Source organism: Borostomias antarcticus, assembly GCF_949987555.1.
Source record: "Borostomias antarcticus genome assembly, chromosome: 12".
Classification (NCBI taxonomy): Eukaryota; Metazoa; Chordata; class Actinopteri; order Stomiiformes; family Stomiidae; genus Borostomias; species Borostomias antarcticus.
The window spans coordinates 14,668,315-14,683,523 of NC_140245.1; positions in this window are offsets into that span (position 1 = coordinate 14,668,315).

Genomic DNA, 15,209 nt, shown 5'->3' on the forward strand with positions numbered 1-15,209 from the left:
CATTGTCACTCTTTCCATAATCTAAATTTAATTTCCAATTATCTGCCAGTCACAAACCATATCACACTGACAAATGCATTCAGACACAGGCACTGAATAGTGTAGGAACTTGACATTAGGCTTTACTCCTCTGTTTTGAGGTAGTCTCATACTGTATAGTCATCTCCAATACATATGATCCAATTTAGCCTGCACGGGGCCACAACAATATTAGTGTGAATGACTCATACATTCTGGATTTCCCAACTTCAATAAATACTGCCCATGTAAGTTAGTGTAATGCTATTGCACAACAAACTATGTTCAAAAACAAGTGCACAGTACACCTGCTGTCCCTCACCCATGATGCAAGTCGTCGTCATACATGTTAAATGAAAATGGTCATCTTCTGGTCAGTCTAACGGTCAGTAAAACTGGCAAAATATCAAGAGTTGAACATCCTTGGGTTCCTCTCAGCCAATAGAATCTAGCTAGCCTGGTTTTGAGCAGTTTGGAGTTAATTAGTCATTATAAGCACAGAGAACAGGCCCGTAGCCAGGGGGGGATCAGGTGGATCGAACAAACCCCCCCTCACGACCATGAAAGGTCCAGAATTCAGGGCAAAAGGTCACCCCCCCACCACGTCAACAACTCTGACAATAACATTCAAAACCGCGATAAGGTCCACTTTTTGAAACCCCCCCCCCCTTCCACAAGGCTAGCTATGGGCCTGGAGAATAACTGCCCATTGACCACCATTCAGTTGGGACCACCGGCATTCGGGGATAAATAAAGTTCAATTCATGTTTATGTTAAAAAGTGATCAGGCCAATGAGTGCTGTGCGGAATAACGATTAGCCAATCAGCGGCACGGGCGGGAGTAACGACAATGTTGCTGTAGTTAAGCTTTGTCAATCTGTGCATGGATCCAAAGAGGAACACTAACAATGGTGATTAAAGGTACTTAATTATATTGAAATCTGAACAGCGCTCTGTTTTCAAGGAATTCATTCAAAGGGGAGGTGTTTTTTGCGTTCTCATTTCAACTTAAAATGACGTTATATTCAGGCAGATATGTTGGCCTTTAGTGATTGGTTAAGGAAGATCAAATCAAATCAGTGATCACAATAGAGTGGAAGCAACGTCAGACTGAAGATCTCAAGAGAGTGTAAAGTGTTGTTGATTCTGTCTGATACCAGGCTAGTGCTCTGGTATATGTGTGACGGACACACACACGTTTTCAATCCTTGGGTAACCTACAACATTCAACAGATGTCTTTTCAAAAACACTGCGGATTGCACAAACTGTCAGGAAGGGGAATAGAATAAGAAGGAGCTAAGCTACGTTTGTAAGGAGCTTGCAATATATCCATCCTTGAAAATGTAAAACGACCTCTGAAATATGCAAAAAAATGACCTCAACTTTTGAATAAACGCTTACCACGTACATATGAATGCTAAGCTGCGCGGTGCTTGGGTTTTGAAGTTGTAGCCGTTGCAAATTACTGCTTGCTCAACAAGTTTACAAGGGTTCCCAGTGGAGGAAAAGTGAATAGGTTTGGAGTTTTAGAAACAGCCTGCCCAGACAGAAACAAATCAATACATCACTAATGAGAGGCTCACAGGGGACAGCTTATAATCATATTATTCTCAGAATTATCATTCAAGAGGGACTGCAGTTTCATAGCGCAAATGAGAGGCCTCCTGCTGATTCACACGCTGAACTAGTGATAGATCAAAGGCATATCGTTTAGGAAGTACTGAGTACCAAATATCCCCAATTATACAATTACTGCTTATTGTGACTCTAGTGTCTGAAAATGATAAACACCGGCTTCAATGTTAAATAAATGCTTTTTGTATTCGTTTCTGGATACACATAATGTATTTATACATTATTGATCATGGAGAAAAATTTTCCCCACCGTGTCTCCGGGTGTCTTCTGATCTCTCTTGTATTTTCACAGGTGAGAAACCACTGATGAGATTTGTGTGGAGTGAAACTTGAAAAGGCCGCAGGGTTGCTTTAGCAGTTTCTGTGGCGACAATCCTGACTGGGAGGGTGTGCTGGTGTCTGGGGGGAGTTGAGAATCTGCAGGAGGTAGCAGTGTAATTCTTTTCAACAAAAGCACCTCAGGGATCGTGTTTTCACAAGCCCCAAGTTGCTGTAGAGCAGGCTTTATTAACCGCTAAAATACAAGCACTATTTCAGTGTTCTTTCTGTGTGCTCGTGCTCATGTATCCTCCAGCAATTTCTGTAGTTCTATTATAAAACTTATATATTATGGAAATACATATATAATGTTTCATTTTTCATTCTCCACAAATAACCTAGGTCATTTCATACAGTTTATTTACATTTTAAAGGTAAAAAAAAATGCATCTCTGCAAATACTCATTCATGAACCTACTGTATAAATATTCCTATCCATATGTTCTCTGCTACATCCTGGCACTATTCGATCATGCCTGGCCGTGTGCACCGCAGACACAGCGTTTAGGTCATGCGGTTCTCGCTACCTTCCGGAACTCTCTGAGAGCAACGTGCCATGTTCGAGGCACGGAGGCGGGTGTTCCGTGTGCCAGGCCACTGCTGTGCCAATCTGTCCCGACCAAACTGTATCCTGACAAGGCGTGCCATCAATCAGACCTCCGCCACGGAAGAGCAGCTTCCACAAGCCCCACCCCAGCAGCACTCTGGGAGACGCAAGGACATGCGCTTTGTTATTAAAACACCGTAGCTGTCATGCTCCTGTACTCATATCTGTTGCCTAGCACAGACCGTTCTGTCAATTATGCAGTTGTTTCATTATAGTCAAAGAGAAAAGACATCTTCAAGGATTACCTAATGGTTTTGAGGACATGTTTGTTTGTGTGCTTGTATGTTACTGTATGCGTATATCCATCTTAAGAATAGAAACATGACAACAGGAACTTGATTTCATTTAAAAACCAAAATGCTTTATACAGCTGGAGAGAGTGTGCAGGGCCAAGCCTTATTGGTTCTGTTCACCAACGCAGTGCTGTCAATTTGGGTCAGAAAGTGTCTGTGGAAGATTCTTGCTGAATCTCTCCCACACTCTCATCTCAGGAGACCCCAGGTGATGAGGATGGGATGTCTCTAGCAGGGCTCCTGCTCAGCCCTCTGCTATGTTTCATCTTCAATTTGCCACCCAATTGGCAAAGCACTATGGTGTCTGCTCTATTCATTTCAGCAGCGATAATAAAGGCTTTTGTACAATTGTGCCGCTGTGGCACACAGAGAGAGAGGGCCTCAGTAGCCCCAGAATCTCAAAACCAGGGTCGTTAGCAATTGTGAAGGTAGCATAATGGCACAGGTTGACACAACAGAAGCAACTGGTTTACACGGGTTTATCCAGATGATGGTAAGTTTATCCATATTGATGGCAAATTAAACAAGACACAGATTTAAAAATAAAAATACTGCACAGTAGTACCAGGTAGATACTACTGTGTTTAATCAAAATTCATTGTTGATCCTTAAAGGTAAACTACATACACATACAGTATACACCCGGAAGTGTATGCATCATAAAGAGAACATTCAGTAGTTAAGTATGAAGGCCAGCAAAATGCAATGTCAAAGCCAAACTTGGATTGTGATGACTCATATGTTGAGTTTAACCTGCATGGTCCGGCTTATAATTACTCAAAATAATGTGTAATCTGACTACGGATTGCACTGTGCCTTCCACAGCTCAATAATAGTACTGAAAATAACTAGGCCACCGGTACAACATGGCCATCTTGTTTTGGTCTTAATTGATCTACATAGAGTTATTAAGACAGAATTTGACTCTGGAAATGCTGTTGTTAATATAAGCAAGCATTATATCCTCACGTAAATGGCACTGATGTTTTAGAAATGCTGCGTCTGCGCTCTGATATAGTACTATACCTCCTGAAATGAACACTGCTCCACATATAGACTATAAGCAATGCACCAATTATCAAAAAGAAATCCTCCAAATTGGATGGAAGCCCTTCCATGTTAACAGTGTCAAAATGGAAGCCTGTTCTTGTTTTTAAGATAGCTTGGCTCCACAAATCACAGACTGTGTGGTTATTACAGAGAGGAGGGATGGAGAGCCAGCATACTGTAAGCTCGCGCAGGCCTCCACCACGGCCAGGCAGCCAGACGAGAGGCTCTGAACCCTCACAGCTTGTGCCCAAGCTAATTTGTGACCAGTGGAGTCTGCACTCAATAGGACTTTGAAATTCAACTTTAATTGAACAGTCTTGAGAATATCCTCTCGCGGAAATGAATGTGGGCAATTATCAGTCAGCATCTTGTACTGCACATTTACAGTAAATATATTCACATCATTAAAAAGCATTTTTGGAAAGGGGATTGGCCAACCGAAATGATCCACCAACATATTTCTACTGAATATATTTACCATATTTGACAAATCAGTTGATATCCTGTTTTGATCAATCACAATAATTAGTGCCAATGCCTGCAACATCGATTTCTGGTATTCTTACTTCTTCTTCCTAGGAAGTCTGACTTCCCATGCATGAGAAATCACTTTGCAGATAGGTCCAGTCCTATGCCAGAAGTCCTCAACTGGCATTGGGGGCCAATAGTCCTGATGGTGGTGCTACAGTAAACATCTAAAGTTTAAAACGTAAAAAAAAAAATCATAACAAATCAGCCGTACATGCTACTGTAACACTTTGCAACCATCACCAACATGTAGGCCCAAGTGAGTAGAAACTTCCATATGCTTTGAGTTGGCAGGAATTATGATGTCCATCACTCCTCCCACAATTTTGGTCAATTGACACCCCGATTGCTACACTACATCTTCAGACTGTCCTCTACAAACATCTTCTCCGATTTTTGAGCGCACAGTGCATCAAAATGTTTACTGTAAACAGTACTGTATGCAGCTACTGCAAATACTCACTCAATAAATCTCCAATGTTCATGAATGACAACATTTTCATAATATGGAAGATGTACTGTAGTGACATTTTTCAGAATTTTATCTAAACTGAATTTTTGATAGTATTTTGAAGTCTGTTCTCATTTTGTCCGCTCAAACTACTGTTGTTCATACAAGAAAAAATACACTACCCACAATCCTATAGTGCAACAGTAATGTCTCCACCAATCAGACATGTTGTTGTTGGCAACCCCGCCCCAATAGCGGATCCTAGGACTACAATTGGCTAAATTGACTCTGATTGAGAGGACACCTGTGCCACTGATTGTTTGATTGGTTTCCTCCTGTCTTGTTAGTCTGTGTATATAGAGCCTACATGTAGCTCCCCTCTTGTTCTTTGTCTGTTCATTATTTGCTGTAGCTGTGCATTGTCCCTGGTGTTTCCTGTGCCATCTTGTAAGTTTGTAAGCCTTGTCTTTTGTTCTCCACTTGTTGAGTGTGTACCGTACGTAGTTTTATTGTTTAGTCTTTGGTTTAGTTTTTACCAAGCCAGGTCAAGATGGCAGACAATGCAGGTCGCAGCTCGGCTGCTACTACTTTTAAACGGTCTCAAATAAAACCTGAGATCTATAGGACGACCAACGGCAAAGAAATCGTGGAAGATGAGTTTCTTAACTTCTTGGCTGTGAAAATTAAGACTTTAAGTCAGGACGAGATTGTGTTGCTGGCTGCAAACACTTTAGACTCTGAGGAGATCGAGTCCTCGAAGAAAGTACTGTTCGAACTTTGTGCTACTACTACACAGCGGTGTGTTGCACATAAGGGCCAACACAAAGACATCAATAATATCAAACTTTGCCTTAAGGTGCTGAATGAATGTGGGGAGAATATTCCCAGATTTGTCTCTTATTACTTGGATGATTTGCCACCTGTGACGCATACCAACATGGACGTATCGTGTCTACTCAGGAGAATGGAGCAATTGTACTCCGAGATTTGCACTCTGAAACATATAACCCAGCTATAGACTGATGTATGCGAGCAGGTTCGGGCTGAAACCGTGGAAATCAACCACCGACTGTGTGCATTGGAACGTCCCACTGACCTGGGTCAGGATCGGGTGTGCTGGTTGCTGGCTCGCATGGTGTTTAGTTTTAGTTTTATTAGGATCCCCATTAGTGGTTGCAGGACAACCACTAATCTTCCTGGGGTCCACAAAAATTACTAATTAATAACATACATACACACATACGTACACATGTACACATAACATACATGACATTGCATTACGATCAATACAATTACATTACAACACAGTACACTTATACACATAATGACATGCAGCACGACATTACAACACATAAAACAGTACACACAACTGACAGAACATCACAACATCACAGGGACATTACAGTATACGGATAGACCCAACAAGATAGTTACACAGTACATGACAGTCATGACAAGACAACAAAGTCTGTACATACACAATGACCTATACCCATCATGTGGTCATCTGCTACATAGATAATTCCTCAATCGTTTCTTTAAAGTGAACCTGTTTTGCATACTTGCAATTTGAAAGGGAAGTTTATACCAGTCTATGATTGCTCTATATATGACCGTAGATCTAAGAGAGTTTGTTCTCGGCTTAGGAAGTAGCAAATGACCGAGACTGGTACTTCTTGTAAAGTGATGTCTATTATTTCTTTCTCGTTTTTGACAACCTAGACCTTATTTACGGCATATTATAAGACGTTTGACTCACCGAGATAACTTTGGTGTAATTCGGAGGCCTGTAGAAGAAATTTAAAATCCAGCGCGAGCCAAGTATATCCATGTAATGGCGGTGGACGGGGCACTGAGAATGCAGCTTCTAAAAAATCTATTTTCTGCCGCGAAACGGTTGTTTTCATCAATCTATCTTTATGAATCGCTAGTTGTGCTTACATAGAGCAAGGGCTTGTTGTGGTTTTTCACATGCCTCAGTAATATGATCTTTAGAAACGTCTTTAGAAACGTCTTTAGAAACGTCTTTAGAAACGAAATAGCTTCCCCACTTGCTCCAGCACGCATGCGCACAGCGCGCAGACTGGCTATTCTCCGTTACTCTGTAGGCTACACTCGCGGCTCACATTCTCTACGCTACGATCGGCTTGTTGGTGCCTGGAATATTGTGTGCAATATGCCTGAATATTTATCAGATTTTGAGGATATAGAAGATGACTTAGAATATGATGGATGCCGATCGTAGCGTTAAAATTTATTCTACAGGCCTCCGAATTCATTTTCCTTTAAGAAAACAAAGCAGACTTACTTAAAGCTTTTGCTCAACTTGTGTGATGAGGGGGACTGCACCGGACCTGCGCACCGGAGAGAGGGATGCGTCGGCGGGGGGGGGGGGGGGCCCTGGTGAGCGGACGGCTTCGCTGAGTGGAGGGGCGGCTCCGGTGGACGCTCCGGCCTCCGCTTTCGGCGTGGAGGGACCTCTGATGGTGAAGTGTGGCGACGGTCCCGGTGGATCGGCGTCTTCCTCGAGTTCCACTGGATGGAACAAAGTTGTGAAAAATGTCCTTTGCCGGGCAGGGTTCAGCGAACGCCGCAGCTCGGTCGGAAAGGCCGGGAGCGCGTCCTGCTACAGCAGCTGGGCGGATAAAGAGACCTGGCACTGCGCCCATTGTCGGTACCAGAGCAGTGAGTACCATCAAAACTATTAAGACTAAATTAGTGAGTGTGTTTGCCACCAAATTTTCTCCAGACTTGGACGCTGAAACGCTATCTGTGTATCTTAAAGAACTTGGCCGTGAGGTCATTTGTCAAAAGATAGTCACGGCACAAAGCAGATTTGGGTCATTTAAAGTGTCTGCGGAATGTAATAAGATTGATGAAAAGTACTGTCCAGAGCTCTGGCCTGAAGGGGCATTTGTCCGGCGCTATTATGAACCACGCAGGGCCGGAGTTGCCGGGTCAAACGCATGCTGCAGAGGGAATGAGCTCCCAGAACATCACCCACTGAAATTAGGGTAGTATCATACAACGCACGTGGCCTTCGTGTAGGGCACAGTGCTGCTGATAAAGCCAGACGTCTGGTGGTCGACTCACTGTTGAAAGAGTGTGATATTCTGTGTCTGCAAGAGACTTGGCGTGCCAAACAAAACCTGGATAAACTGAACACATTACATAAGGATTGTCATGGTGCTGGGGAGTCCACCACTGATCTCGGCACAAAAATAGTCCAGGGTAGGATTCCTGGTGGAGTGGCAATACTCTGGAACTGTAAATATGACACACTTGTGAAGGTGATACAGTTAAATGTCGATTGGGTTGGAGATTAACTGTGATGGAAAGAAATGCACAGTCATCAATATCTACACACCTTATGAGTCCTACTTGTCTGAGGATGACTTTCTGAACAGATTAGCATTTATACACACTTACATTGAAGGTAATGCTTCAACTTGTGTTTTTGTTGTTGGGGATTTTAACGCTGACTTGTCAGATAGTAATTCTTTATTTGCAAAACATTTGACACAGTTCTGTAATAACAGTCATCTTATGTTATCCAGCAAAATGCTTTTACCTGAAAACAGTTTTACTTATATTAGTTATGCATGGCACACAACCTCATGGCTTGATCATTGTGTATGTACTGTAGATGCCCACACCTGTCTGGATAAGATAGAGATGTATTATGGGATGGCTACCTCTGATCATATACCAATTGTTATGTTTTTAAATATTGAGAATTTACCCTTGCTGGCCGATACTGTTAATGGTAATAATGCAGGGGAGCTGGACTGGACAAACTTAACTAAAGATGATATTAACAGATATTCCACCAAATCTGATGACTTATTAAGTAATATTAAACTGCCTATGGATGCTCTGATATATTTTAATATGAACTGTAAAAATCCTCATCATGACACTGAACTATGTGCCATGTATGACAATATTGTGTTACTGTAGCTCTTAATGCTTCTAGTAAGCCATTTCATAATCAGAATAACAAGGTGTATAATGTTAAACCTGGATGGAATGATTTTGTAGCAGAACAACATGTTGCAGCTAGAGAAGCATTTAAATGCTGGTCAGAGTCAGGAAGGCCTAGACAGGGATCTTTGCTTGAAGATAAAAAAAACTTACCAATGCTAGATTTAAATATGCTCTCCGTTTCATCAAAATAAAGGAGAATACAATGACAGCCAACTCACTTGCTAGAAAGCTGCAGAATAATAACCATTATGACTTCTGGAAAGAAGGTCAGGGTTATGAATAATTTTAAAACCTCTCTACCATCCAACATTGAGGGTACATGTGGCCCAGACGAAATAGCTGAGGTGTGGCGTGAGCAACCTATTCAACTGTTAAGAGCAATAACGTGGCAGTTGAAAATGTTGATCTCTCTGAAAGCAGGATAGTTAAGTCTGAGGATGTCTTTGGTGCCATTATGATGTTAGATTATAACAAGGCTTGTGGTATGGATTGTATCACATCTGAACATCTAAAGAATGCTAGTCATAGGCTGTATCCTCTGCTTGCCATGTGTTTTACAGGGCTCATGGTTCATGGGATCCTTCCTGATTCTATCACGTCTGTGTTGCTAGTACCTGTCATTAAGGACAAGGCTGGTAAATTAAATAGCATGGATAACTATAGACCTGTTGCCCTTGCCAGTATCCTATCCAAAGTGCTGGAAAGAATCTTGCTAAATAGGTTAGAAATGTTTGTTCTCACCACTGATAATCCGTTTGGCTTTAAGAGAAAGCATGGCACTGATATGTGCAGATACGCTCTGAAGGAGATAATAGCTAAATATAGAAGCCAATACTCCACTGTTTTTATTTGTTTTATTGATGCATCCAAGGCCTTTGACAGGGTCAATCATGAAAAAATATTTCAAAAACTGCTCGTTAGAGGTGTTCCTAAGTACCTTGTCAGAATACTGGTGTTCTGGTATGCCCATCAGAAAATGCAGGTTAAATGGGGTAATGTTATATCAGCCCCATTTAATGTTAGCAATGGTGTTCACCAAGGTGGGATCTTGTCTCCTATCCTTTTTAATGTATATATGGATGATCTAGCACCTGAATATGTGCAAGACGGGCTGTCTTGTTGGTGACTCTGTAATTAATCATCTTATGTATGCAGATGACCTAGTATTTTTTTAGTCCATACAGTGCTGGGTTGCAGCAATTACTGAAGGTGTGCTCACAGTATGGCAAAGTATTTGACATAAAATGCAATGCTAAGAAGAGTAATGTCATGATAGTTAGAAGTAGAGAAGATAAGAAATTAGGCTTTCCTGTTTTTCACTTAAGTGAAATTCCTCTCATGACATGCCAGGAACTAAAATATCTTGGCCATTTCTTTACTGAGGACTTGAATGACGATAGAGATATCTACAGACAATGTTGTAAATTATATGCGCAGGCCAATATATTGCTACGTAAGTTCAGCATGTGCTCTGTACAAGTAAAATGCTCACTATTTAGAGCTTTCTGCACACCTCTGTATACAGCTTATCTCTGGTGTTGTTACAAGAAGAGTAGCATGCAGAGGCTCAAAGTGGCCTACAATGATGCTATGAGGCTGCTGCTTCAGGTCCCTAGATGGCATACTGTAGTGCCAGCCAACGGTTTGTGTCCTCTGGTGTCCCTACATTTGAAGCACTTTTACGACATTCGATGCATCATTTTATGTGTGGGTTGGATGGGTCAGAGAACAGCATCATAGAGGCTTTAACCAACCCTAGAAGAAGCTGTTCTCGGTTTACGTCCAGGCTCAGAAAACACTGGTGAGAGAGCCTATATATGGGCAGATAGACTGACATGGTTCGATATTTTTATACTTTATATTGTCTATTGTATGTTTTGTGGATTGTCTATTGTATTTAATGTTGATATGAACCCGCTGGTGAGTCTGAAATAAAGATTTAATTGAATTACCCCTTGTTGTGCCTTTAACAAACATGTTGTGGAAACTAATGAAACCTCCATGTTACATACACCTGTGACATTTACATGCAACCCTTGACTGCTTGTTAGTGTTAAACCATCTATGGCTTCTCACATGGCAGGTAGCTCAACAAGAGTTCAAGCCCAGGGGGATGCAGAATAAAAATGCTAATGCATACTCAGGCATTGTGCTGTGACATGATTTTTAAAGCTATTTTTCATTAAAGGTTTAAAGTCTGGTCTAGGCAAATGCAGGAGCACACCCTCATGTATTTGTCATTGTCTCCTCATCGTTTTCTTCCTCCTCTTCTACATCATGCACACTTCCTCATAGTTTCTTTGTATTGTGGCAACCCAGCAGTGGCGATTGCTCCTATATGCGCCTTTCACTGAAAGAAGGTACAAAAAATGACATTCAGACTTTTTGACTTAACTGCATCTTGAATTTTGCCATATCGCTTCATTTTCATCTGTTTACTGTTTTGGTAGTGCTTGGTCACCCCCTACAGGCCTCGTGAAAATAAACAGTCCACGTTACCGTCCGTTGACACCGGTCTTACTTGCTCGTCATTCACTTAACATTGTAGGCCAGGTAAAAGGCTTCTGGCTTACGGAAATATCAGCCAATTTAATCAGCCCACACATACAAAACCGAAAAATTTCCTAACCTGTGATTTGTCAAAATGCTTAAAAGTGGGCGTAGGGTATGCCTGCGCTCGAGTGGTTTATTAGAATATAAGAAATGACCTGTGGAGTTCAACTTCTGTTCAACATTTACATGCTCCCACTAACTCAAATTATGGAAAACAACAAAATATGCTACCACAGCTATGCAGATGACACACAAATGTATATCACCATATCACCAGGGGACTACAATCCCATACAAGTGCTGATTAAGTGCATTGAACAAATCAACGATTGGATGTGCCAGAACGTTCTTCAACTAAACAAAAATAAAACTAAAAGTAATTGTCTTTGGAGCCAAAGAAGAACGATTAAAAGTCAGCGCTCAGCTCCAATCAGTAATGCTAAAAACCACAAACGAAGCCAGAAATCTTGGTGTAGTCATGGACTCAGACCTGAATTTCAACAGTCACATTAAGACAATTACAAAGTCAGCCTACTATCACGTGAAGAATATATCAAGGATTAAAGGATTTGTCTTAGCAGGATCTGGAAAAACTTGTCCATGCGTTTATCTTCAGTAGACTTGACTACTGTAACGGAGTGTTTACAGGTCTCTCTAAAAAATCGATCAGACAGCTGCAGCTGATTCAGAACGCTGCTGCTCTAGTACTCACTAAGACTAAGAAACTGAATCACATCACTTCAGTTCTGAGGTCCTTACACTGGCTTCCTGTCTGACAAAGAATTGACTTTAAAATACTGCTGTTGGTTTATAAAGCACTGAATGGTCTAGGGCCAAAATATTTTTTCTGATCTACTGCCATGTTATGAACCATCCAGACCCCTCAGGTCGTCTGGCACAGGCCTGCTTTCTGTCCCCAGAGTTCAAACAAAACATGGAGAAGCATCATTCAGTTTTTATGCTCCACATATCTGGAACAAACTTCCAGGAAACTGCAGGTCTGCTGCAACTCTTAGTTCTTTTAAATCAAGACTGAAGACTTTTCTTTTTGCTACTGCTCTTTATTAAATCAAATAATTATTTATTCATACACTGCACTGTAACTTTTATTCCTGTATTTTATTTTTCCTGTATTTTGTTTTAAATGTCCTTTTTTGCATTTCGTTTTGTATGACCTTTTATGTGTTGCACTTTGTCTTGATGCTTTTAATGTCTCATGTAAAGCACTTTGAAATGCCTTGTTGCTGAAATGTGCTATACAAATAACTTGCCTTGTCTAGAATCCCCATTGACATTTTAACATTGGGACAGTTTATCCAATCAAAAGTAGTTATGATTGTCTTGCGATACATCTGGCTGTCAATCACCCAATGAGAGCCTGATGACATGCACATGCACCGCAGCGTCTTACCAAGTCAGTTTGTTGATTTTACTAAGTTTACTCTGAGAAACCGGAGTAAATGTAAAGAAACTAAACTGAAACCAAGAAGAAAACCAAACAAATCAAAAATGAGTACAAAACACAAGAAACTCGAGGAGGACATGGAGGAGATCAGAAAATCTCTGAGCTCCCTCTCGGAAGATGTAAAGACTGTGGCCAAACAGCAAGCACACTCATGGAGTTGATGAATGAAATCAAAGTGCTGAACATCATTAAGGAGAAAGACAAGAAAATTGACGACCTAGAAATAAGAATTGACAAACTTGAACAGTACACCAGAAAGGACAATTTGATTATAAGCGGATTGGAAACCACACACAGAACGTATGCAAGAATGGTGGCCGGGGCTCGCGGCAAGGAAGCAGACGACGCCCTGGCAGATTAACTTGAAACGCTGGAACGGCAAGTCTTTGCTAGTAAGAACATGGCTCTTCGAAGTGACAGCATTTCAGCGTGCCATACTCTCCCCAGGAAAGACAGTAGAACCATGCCAGCCATTGTGATCCGGTTTGTGAATCGAAAACACAAAACGGTGTTACTAAGGCAGGCAAGGAAGCTGAAGGGCACTGGAGTTTACATCAACGAACATCTTACAAAGAAGAACGCTGACATTGCAAGACACACACACATCCTCCAAAAAGAGAATAAGATACAAGCAACATGGACACGGAACTGCAAAGTCATGATTCGGCTAAACTGAACACCTGAAGAAGCCAAAGTTGTCACGATTCGAGAGCTCAAGGACTTGGATCGATACAGATGAGGATTATGACTGATATGATTGACATGGCAAGGACTGACAAGGACAATAGCCATTGCCAATAGGCTATAGATGAGAACTACAACTGATATGAGTGACATGGCTCATCCTTGTCTGGAGACGGGGAAGGCTAGGCCTACGCGTCGTTTTCAAGAGCTGAACACACAGACTATAAATTGTATGATTTTGAATATGATGTTGACCCAGAAAACCATCTGTTCAATTCAATTGATACTACTTATGACTACTATACCGAGGAACAATTTAATGACAGTGTTAGTTTAGATAATACATTTTGTTTAATACATTTCAACTGTAGAAGCTTATATGCAATTTTTTCTAAGATGAATGAATATTTGAAGAGTCTAAAAAGTAAGTTCAAAGTGATGGCACTTTCCGAAATGATGACACCTGTTGAATGTATGACTTTGGGAATCTATGATTTATTTGAATTTGTAACCTTGGAGGTAGACATGGAAAAGAAGAGAAATGTTATTGTTACGTGTGTATATAGGACACCTGGGTCTAAGGTATAAGCATTTAACGATAGCCTTGACGAATTATTGAGTAAGGTAAAGGAAAAGAAAACATTTATCATGTGTGGCGACTTTAACATTGACCTGTTAAGCTCACCCAGAAATAAATCAACAAGAGACTTATTGGATGTGGTATATAGTAGAGGGCTATACCCATTGATTACCAAACCCAGTAGAATAATGACTAGTTGTGCAATGTCAATTGATCACATCTGCATAAATGCCATACTGTAGCAAATAATATCAAGAGTGGACTAGTAATTAATTATATAAGTGACCACTTACCAGTGTTTCTTACATATGACTGTCAAATGAATAGAAAAAGGGAGGAGATAGACTATACATGTAGGTATGTAAGAAAAAGAACTGAAGAGGTAATAAACAAGTTTAGGAAGGACTTATTTGAAGCAGACTGGAAGGAGGTGTATGTGAGAGAGATAAATGCTGCATGTGAGGCTTTTCTCAATATATATTTATCTTTGTATGAAAAGCATTGTCCGAATGTACTATTGAAGCAAAAGGACAGCTACAATAAAAAGCCTTGGATCACAAAGGGACTACAGAATGCTTGTAAATAGAAAAACAAACTACAGAGACCTTATAAAACTAAGAACAAAGGCTGCTGAAACAAAATATAAGGTTTACAAAAATAAATTGATAAAAATGAGACAAGCTAAGAAAGAATATTATAATAATTTATTACAAAAAAAAGAACAATATCAAAGGAACTTGGGATATTCTGAATAAGGTACAGTAATAAGAAACCCACCAAGCCATTTTATAAATGAGGAAAATGAGACGGTAAAAAACATGAGTGAAGTGGCTAATGGATTCAATTCAGACAGTGATGGGATAGATATGGTAATTGTGAAACAGACTTTTGACTGTATCATCAAACCTCTTTGTTACATTATGTTTTTAATCTTTCATTTCATACAGAGACTTTTCCAAATAAAATTAAGGTAGCAAAGGTTATTCCACTCTTTGAAATTGGAGACAAACATAGATTTACTAATTATACATAATTATAC